Genomic DNA, 8,971 nt, shown 5'->3' on the forward strand with positions numbered 1-8,971 from the left:
ATAAACCACGTCTTAGCAAAGCCAAGTCATCACTATATAAAGGTTTTTTTCAAATAACAACCAATTGAGGGCTGGGGCTGTAGCTCAGTGGTAGAGCGCCTGCCTTGCACGTGGGTTCGATCCTCAGCACCATATAAAAATAAGTAAAGCTATTGTGTCCATCCACTACTAGAAAAAATTTTTTTTTTTTTAAATAATAGTCTATTGAAGTTAACCTCAGGAACGCAACGTGCTGAGTATACGGAACGCTGCTCTAACGTTACCAAATGGATTGATCTCACCTCCCAGGTGCCATCAGCTTTCAGTTGACAATCTTGTCATCTAAATCAAGTCCTGTCTATACAGCTCCTCCAGTGTGGCTTCTCGAGGCCGGCACACCCACGACTCCAAGAGGCGGCTTTCCTCCCTCTGCCTCCCGCCGGCTCTGCAGCTATCCTGTACCATGCGACTGGTAGAGGAGCTCAGGTCCTCGCCAACTCTGAAAGCCAGCTGGGCAAATACTGGCAATTCTTTGACAGGTCTTCAGGTCTGCGACTGACTCTCCATGGCTTGGGTCCCACCCTCTGAGCTCTTGGCTCTGTTCCCTGAATTCTTTTTTTTTTTTTTTTTTTTTTTTTTGAGACAGGGTCTCACTAAGTTGCTGAGACTGGCCTGGAATCTGTGTCCACTGGATCACAGATGTACATCACCGTACCTGGCCCCCGAATCTCTTTTTTAAAAAAATTCTGTTTATTTTTTTATGGAAGAGAGCACACTTTGTGATCTCACAGTTTCTCAGGCTACTTCCTTCCAACATCTCCTTTCATTTTGTACTGCCCTGCCCTGCTTTTTTTTTTTTTTTAAGTGTATATTTTTAAAGTTGTTGATAGACCTTTATTTTATTTACTTATAGGTGGTGCTGAGAATTGAACCCAGTGCCTTACACATGCCAGGCAAGTGTGCTACTGCTGAGCCCCAGCCCCAATCCCCTGCTTTGCTTTTTAAGTCCACACTGGTGGTATCTGTGCTGATATAATTCTTTCAAAACCTCTGTGGGCCAGACCATGGTGACCCACCACTGTAATCCCAGCCTCCAAATGGCTGAGGTGGTAGGACTGCAAGTTTGAACCGGACTCAGCATTAGAGAGACTGGGTTCAAACCCCAGTCCTGGGGGCAAAGTCTGTGGCCTCCCTGTGATTTCCATTGAGCATTAGAGAAAAGAAACACAGGAAGCCTTTGGGATAAGTCCTTCTCTACCTTGGGCTCCTGCTGGCCCTGCTGATTGGGGCACACCGTCTTTTTAGAGGAACTTTGGTGTGACTGAGGATTACTGTGGGCATCACTTTTGATCTTTCTGATGTCTCAACAGGAGGTTTTACAGTCATACCCCTAGCTACACAGTGGGCCAATTCTCCTGGGTTCAGAATTTGTTGGGAAGCCACTTTTTAAATGTAGAGTCTTTCATCATATGGAGACACTGAGAAATTCCCACCAAGTACTGGTCCCTTTTCAGCAACCTTCTTTTTTTATTATTAATTTTTAAAAATTTATATATGACAGCAGAATGCATTACAATTCATATTACACATATAGAGCACAATTTTTCATATCTCTGGTTGTGTACAAATATATTCACATCAATTTGTGTCTTCATACATGAACTTTGGTGATGATGTCCATCACATTCCACCATCATTTCTAACCCCATGCCTCTCCCTTCCCCTCCCACCCCTCTGCCCTATCTAGAGTTCATCTATTCCTCCCACACTCCTCCTCCCTATGAATCAGCCTCCTTATATCAGAGAAAACATTGTTTTTTTTGGGATTGGCTAACTTCACTTAGCATTATCTCCTCTAATTCCATCCATTTACCTGCAAATGCCATGATTTTATTGCCCTTCATAGATGAATGGATAAAAAAAAATGTGGCATTTATACACAATGGAATATTACTTAGCAGCCTTGTTGTTCCTTTCTCTTTTGCATGTTTACTGTAAGCAGTGAGAGGGAGCCAAGTGGCGCCTTCAGCATCTTGCTGGGAGACCTAGAGGGTCGCCCATCTCCAAGGGACTTTGCACAGGTCCAGAGGCAGCTGGGCTGTGCTTTCTGCCCTCATGTACAGAATCCCTTCCCCTCCAGTTTCCAGTAACACATCCCCAGCTTCTTTGTTGCTCCAGGACAACAAGGTCCCTCCAGGGCACTTCAGCCTTCAGCTTCCACACTGCCCAGAAGCAGGTCCCGCCGTCGTGGCTGGTATAAAACATAAGCGGGTCAGGAGCCTCTGCAGAGCCGCTGAGCTGGGTGGCCTTCTTGTCAGCGACATCCCACCTTTTTGCCCATGTATTAAAAGAGGGCCACTAGGTCCAGCCCTCTCTCGAGGGAAAGGGTTAAACAGGCGGGGGGACCAGCAGGCAGGAATCCCTGTGGACCTCTCAGGGCCTGCCCTACACACAGACAGGGAGACCTCCAGCAGCAGAGAAGAGGCAGATCACACAACTGACGGTGCTGGGAAGAAGCAGGAAGCAAGTGTTTTAGACCCACCCAAAGAATCCTCAGCATCTTGTCGGCCTGAACCCACTCCCTGCGGCCTGGGCCCCTGGCGAGGAACAGCCCGCCCCTGGACAGAGTGGAACTTCAGCCACTTGACACATCCCTGTGGGACCCCAGCGCCAAGAACTGGGAGGTCCTGGCACTCCCCCACCCGGGGCAACCGGGGTGCCTGCAGGAGGGAAGCAGCCCCTGGCAAATTCACCCTGGAGTCACTTAGGCCCATCTCTGAAGGGACTGAGGCGACTGGTGCCTGACACAAGGAAGTTAGAAATTAGAAATACAGGAGGAGAAGGGAAATCCCGACTGCAGGTCTTTAATTTTATGTGGATCTGTACATGTGTGCGCACGCCCAGAAAGCTGCTCCCAACGCAGTCCTGAGGGTGGAGGAGCTGGCCACGTGGCCCCCTCGTTCATCCAGTTGACTGCTCAGCCAGAAACAGACCTCAGTCGGAAACTTGGAAACTTGGATCCGGAGTGGGAGTGTCTGAGGTCATCCCAGGGATCCAAAGGCAGAAATGGCCTCTGGGAATATTTCCCTGGATGGAGCCCTTATATCCATGGGAACTGGGATGCAGGGACACAAACCCTCCCTGAAGGCCTCAGCACAGGCAGATGAAGAGTCAGAAAGTGGGGTGTGTGTATGTGTGAAGGGCGGGAACCCACTCAGCCACCCTGCTTCCAGTCATGGATGGGGCCAGCTCTCAGGGCTGGGAACAAAATGCTGTCCACTCCCCTGCCAGCTTTCCCTGACCCCTCCCCTCAGCAGGAGGGGCAGCTTTGACAGTGGCAGTGACTCTGAGGCCTGAAAGTGCTCCCCTCACTGATGACTCACCCTCCCTCTCCTCTGAAACAACCCCTCAGAGAGGTGATTGACTGCACGGCCAGGAGGTGGCCAGGCATGATCTAGGGTGCAGGAGGGGAGCAGCGGGTCAGCAGCTTCTGCCTACCCCATCTCAGGAAGGGGGGGGGGAGAACTGCCGTCCTGGACAGCACTCCCAGGAGTGGATCTGCACTAAAGCTCTGACACATAACCTTTACAGTAAGAAAAAGTCTATCTTCTATTAAAATACCACATATCAGGGCTGGGGGTGTGGCTCAGTGGTAGAGTGCTTGCCTGGCATGCAAGTAACCCTGGGTTAGATTCCTAGCACCTCCCAAAAGTAAAATAACAAGAAGAACTGGGGATGTAGCTCAGTGGTAAAGCACTCCTAGGTTCAATCTCCAGTACCACCCCCAAATCACATATCATACAAATAAACAGAGCCTCAAAACTACTTTACAAATAACTTCCCTTTAACAAATTATTTCAGATCATAGGCATAGTTTTGAGCTTCCTTGTTTATTTATTTTTTTAGGAGATTGCTCAAGATGGCTTCCTAAGTTAAAAAATATATATATATATGTTGCAGCTAGGGAGGTAAAATTGTTAATTTGTGCAAATTTACATAAAGTACTCATTTCAAAGGTCAGTTTTTAACATTTATCAAATAATAGAAAAATCTCCTGTTATTATGTGAAAACTATACAAAGACATCCTTAGTGGTTTGCTTGTGTTTCAGGAGCTCTGTCACCGCTCAGCTAAGCAGGTATTCAGACAAAACATCTCAACCTGGCCGACACTGGCTCCCCAAAGCACTTCTGCCAAAACACTCCCTACCAGCTGGACACCCTTCCCTCTAGTCACCAGCTTGTTTCCTGGAGAATAACTGGAAGCAGTGTGTGAAAACCTTAGGAATTACAGATTTACAGGTAAGTCAGACAGACACTCTAAAAACCATCAACTTCTAAAGCCATTTTTTTTTTTTATTTCCAATTTACAGTGGCAGAAATCGATTAGATGCCAGTTACAAACAGGCAGCTCTGAGCTCTTTGTGTGGGCAGTTGTCCCCCTCCAACAATATCTCCTTTCAAACCAACGCTGTGTATGTCATAACTATATTTAGAACAACGCCGAGGAAAATCTTACTGCTGCAATTCCAGGCTGTGAAGGAGAGGGAAACCTTCGGCCACGGCACATGTAAAAGTTCAGGTGGCCGTCCTCAATCAAAGCAAACATCAACCGGGTGCTAATCACAACAACACAAGTCCATAACAAATTCCAACGAAAGAAAAGAAGGGTATTTTCTCCACACAGGGGGAAATGAGCTTTTTTTGGTTTCTTCTTGTAGCGCAGTCAGAGGTAAACAAAGTGGCACAGTTTGGGCCAGGGTTGGGCAGGCAGGCGGCCTGAGCGCAGTCTGAGCTGGTACGCAGAAGCACACACTTGTCCAGGCGTGGGAGCTTTCTTTTAAAAGGCACTGAGCACCGACACTGAGCTTCCGAAGTCACGAAGCGCGACCGACACGGTAGATCACGGTGGCACACTAGCCGATGAACCTCTCGGAGGGCCACGTATTATGGGCGTTGACGGGGACGCGGGGCGCCTCCTCCGGCGGGGCCAGGGCCTCCATCTCGCGCACCACCTGCGTGAACACGCGGTCCACCATCATCTTGCTCTTGGCCGTGACCTCCAGGAACGGGCAGCGCCACTCTCGGGCCAGCGCGCGGCCCTGCGCCGTCAGTACCTGGCGCTCGGCGTCCAGGTCGGCCTTGGTGCCCACCAGCACCAGCGGCACGGCCTTGGGCCCCCGCAGCCGGCCCATGCGCTCGCGCAGCGGCCGCACCGCCTCGAAGGAGGCCTCGCTGCACACGCTGTAGAGCACCACGAAGCCGTCGCTGTTCCTGATGTATAGGTCCTTGAGGGTGACCAGGTGGTCCGCGCCCACGGTGTCCACGATCTCCAGAAGCGCGGGCGCCGCGTTCACCTCGATCACCTTGCTGAACAGCTCTTCCACCGACGACTCGCAGCGCTCGGGGAAGCGGCCGCACGCGAACTGTGTGGCCAGCGCGGTCTTGCCCACGTCCATGCTGCCGAGCAGCACTACCCGGTAGCCCTTGGCTGGGCGCAGCACCAGGCCCGCCATGGCCAGGAGCGAGGGGACGCGCAGCCTTAGGGCGCGGGCAATGGCGCGCGGATGCGAGGGCGGGCAGGGGGCGGGGTGGGTTTGGGGGCGGGCAGGGGGCGGGGAGGGCGGACACGGGGCGGGGTTGGAGGGCTCCCCCGGAGGCCCCGCGAACCTCTTCTGGGGCCCAGCAGGGGTGGGCGCCTTCACTGGCGCCTGGACCTGCTCCCGCCCGGCCTGGATCTGCCCCTGCGGGTCGAGGTGCACCCACCCACCCCAGCCACCGAGACCGGGGGCCTGGCTCTCCGCCTCTTGCCTCCCGCGTTCCTCTCAAGTCTCGCTCCGCCCCGGCCCGGCGTCCGGGCGGCGGCCAGCCCCACCAGTCCCTTCTCCTGGCCTCCCCTCTTCCCCCAGCCTCCGGTCTTGGGTAGATCCCCCCGGAGCTGTCAGGCCCTTCTCGGCCTTCCCCTCATATGCCGCCCACAGGTCTGCTGGGGCCCCTAAGTCAGCCCCTGGCCCTGCTCTGCTTACTGGGGAAGCCCCTCTGTCTGCGGATCAGAAGGTAACCTGATTCCTTCCAGGCCAACCCAGGAAATTCAGGGATTTCTCCAGCCTTCCAGATGCAGCCTGGTGGACCGAGCCAGGCTGCCGCTCAAGGTCAGGCCTGGCTGGGCCTGTAGCTGAGGCCCTCCGAGCAGGGAGGACCCCAGGCTGAAGGGCAGGTGAAGGAGGAGCCAGCCAGGGAGCTTCACACTGAGGGTCCCTAATACCTTGTACCCTTGAAGTCCCTGAACAGGGACCTGGGATCTTCATAAACTGTCAATCACAACCTCCCCAATTAAACCCTCTCAGGTTTTCCACTGTGCCCTCCTGATAAAATCAAGAATTTTCACTAGGGCCTAAGAGTAGGATGACCAAACCCAGGTCATTTTTGGAAGTGCAAAGAGTGTGTTCAACAGTGGCTGTGGTCACCACCCACCTCCTTAGGTCCCTTCTACTCCAGTTGGATAACTTACTAGTCCTTGATTTCCTAGCACCCTGAGGGCAGGGCCCCAACTGCTAGGATTGTCTTCCTAAGCTCCTCTGCCCTGGCCTGGAGCAGAAGCGGCAGCCTTAGGACCTTAAGAGCCCCAGGGTGCCCTAGTTGAGAAAGGCTAAGCCTGCACAGCCCTTTCTCCAGTGTGGAATATCCCTCAAGCTACCCTGGCTTCCTCCTGTGCAGCCTTGTCTAGGAAGGGCCCCAGCAGGGGTTGAGGCGACTGTCCTGACTCCTGGGTGACAGAGGCTCAGGGGCAAAATTTTAAGTGCCCCCAGAATACATCCTGCATAGCGGTGTTTGTGGTGAGCCACAGAATGTGCTTTCCTGTGAACACTGCAGAGAAGGTGTTGGTGTACAATCAATCCGTCATACATTGGCGATTACAGATAATGTGGTTTCTTAAAAAAAAAAAAAAAAAAAAGTAATCTTAAAGACTTTCTCAGATTGCCAGGTAACAAAACTGGGGCTCAATCTGATAAATGAATCACCGCAAATGTTCCCTGGAGAAACACAAGTTTGGTTTCAGCTACTTCCCACAAATGCTTTGAAAGAACACAGAGAACCCACAGCCCAAAATGTCACAGAGCACAAGAAAATTGCTGAGAACCACTGGGCTGTGCAGCCACAGCATAGCTGGAAAACTGCAGCACTGGTATTATCAGGCTCGAAATAGTTACATCTTATGTGTTTAAAGAAATAAAAAAGAAACAAAGTAACAACGACCAGAGAGCAAGAGACTGTGGGGGGAGGCAAGTAATTTGAAAGAGACCCCTCCCCTCAAAAAAATCCTTCTAGGAATGAACGCTATGAAAATTTTCTATTTTAATTCATGTAATATGTCCATTGCTATGTATGATGTTGTGGTATAATAAGGAATCTACATTTGAGGCATAAATTATCCAGGGGCCTGTGCCTGGGAGGGGTCTGGGAGCTGGAACTTGGGAGGCCCAGAGCAACGTCTTTTAAGAAGCCAGAATTCCCAGTAGTCACCTCCAGCACCAGATGATGTGTCTTCCCAGCAGCAGAGCTGCCCATTGTCACTGGAGAGAGGTCCAAGAAGTCCCCCAGAAGGGAGAAGGGGATCTCACCTTACCCTGGAAGGAATTTCAGGAAGTGTCAAAGAGGCATTAAAAAGGATTTTTTAAAAAAGGAAAGCAGATTTCTTCAGGAAAGCATCAGTAGAGCAGGACACACACTCAGAAGGAGTGAACTGTGCTTTGGGGTCTTGGGCTCTTTCTTTTAGAGGAAATATGGTAAACAATGCCATGAGAAGTATGTGGGAGTGACATCCTCCAGCCAGCTCAGCTCTCCTATTGATGGACTGGGGTCTGGTCTTTCAGGGAGTCTGGGTTAGGTCATCTAGTTAATAGATGATGTTTGGCATACACCTGTATCATAAGTCTTTAACAGCATTTTCCCTTAGCTTTATTTAGTCTGAAAAAAGTGCTTGTGTAAGCCAGCAATGTACGTAAGCATGAATCATCTAGACTCAATACTCTTAAGATGCTTGGCTTTTTAAGAATTTAGGAATTTATGTTAAGGAAAACAGGCATGGAAAGTAAAGGTGAGGGTGTTTATGGAGCTTCTTAGAGTAAAAGTTGCAGTTTCATGGTTTGGTCCTGTGAGCAGCTGGGACACTTTTCCAGGTCCATGGTGGCTTCCAGATTGCACTGTCCTGACATCCAACACCAGAGGCCAGCTCTGCCTGCTCACCTACCGAGCAGGACTTAAGATGAATGTGTAGCTCGCCAATTAAGCAGGACTCCATGAATGTGCTGCTTTGATGCTTTAGGGTGTCTGATTACACTATAATTGCAAACATTGGTCCTAAAGATGAGTCTGAATTCTACAAGCCCCAAGAGAGTGCACTTTCCTATCTCACAAGCCAAGATAGATAAGTAATTCAGCTTTGTCTTTTAGCCCATGTTCAACACTTCGCTGCTCTTCACACAGTGTGAGCTGAAGTTGTGCACCAACAAGGAGAAGGACCTCCAGAAGCCACCAGGTCTGTGTCTCCCAACAAAGCCTGTACCTCAACGGATGCCTTCATGATTTGGGCCATGACGCAGAATAAAAAGATGTTCATGCCAGGTGTGGTGGTGCCCGCCTGTAATCCCAGCTGAGGCAGGAGGATGGTGAATTCAAAGCCAGCCTCAGCAATTTAGCAGAACCCTGTCTCAAAATAAAACACAAAAACTGGCTGGGGATATGGCTCAGTGGTTATTCAGCACCCTGGGTTCCATCCCTGGTATAAAAGAAAGGAAGGAAGGGAGGGGGGAGGGGAGGAAGGGGGAGGGAGGAAGGGGACGTTTGCCAGGCTCTGGCTGTGATCCACCAAGCAGAATTTAAAGAAAAATTTCCAAGCATTAAGGCAAAATCTGGTTCCCCCACAGTTTTTCCATGGTTGGGACACCCTAACTGTGATGGGTACTTGTGATTGGAGCACCCCTGCTGGGGATC

General features: G+C 50.8%; 1 non-coding gene and 1 pseudogene across 1 annotated transcript; one reads left to right on the forward strand and one right to left on the reverse strand.

Annotated features, from left to right (window-relative positions):
- The first annotated feature begins 3,614 nt into the window (after window positions 1–3,614).
- Trnaa-ggc (transfer RNA alanine (anticodon GGC)) lies at window positions 3,615–3,686 on the forward strand. The gene has a single exon. It is a non-coding gene; the product is annotated as a tRNA-Ala (tRNA).
- A 650-nt stretch (window positions 3,687–4,336) lies between these two features.
- On the reverse strand, window positions 4,337–5,524 carry LOC143393576 (ras-related protein Rap-2c pseudogene; annotated as a pseudogene).
- Between the last annotated feature and the right edge of the window lie 3,447 nt (window positions 5,525–8,971).

The sequence above is a fragment of the Callospermophilus lateralis genome, chromosome 3 (genome assembly GCF_048772815.1).
Source record: "Callospermophilus lateralis isolate mCalLat2 chromosome 3, mCalLat2.hap1, whole genome shotgun sequence".
Taxonomy (NCBI): Eukaryota; Metazoa; Chordata; class Mammalia; order Rodentia; family Sciuridae; genus Callospermophilus; species Callospermophilus lateralis.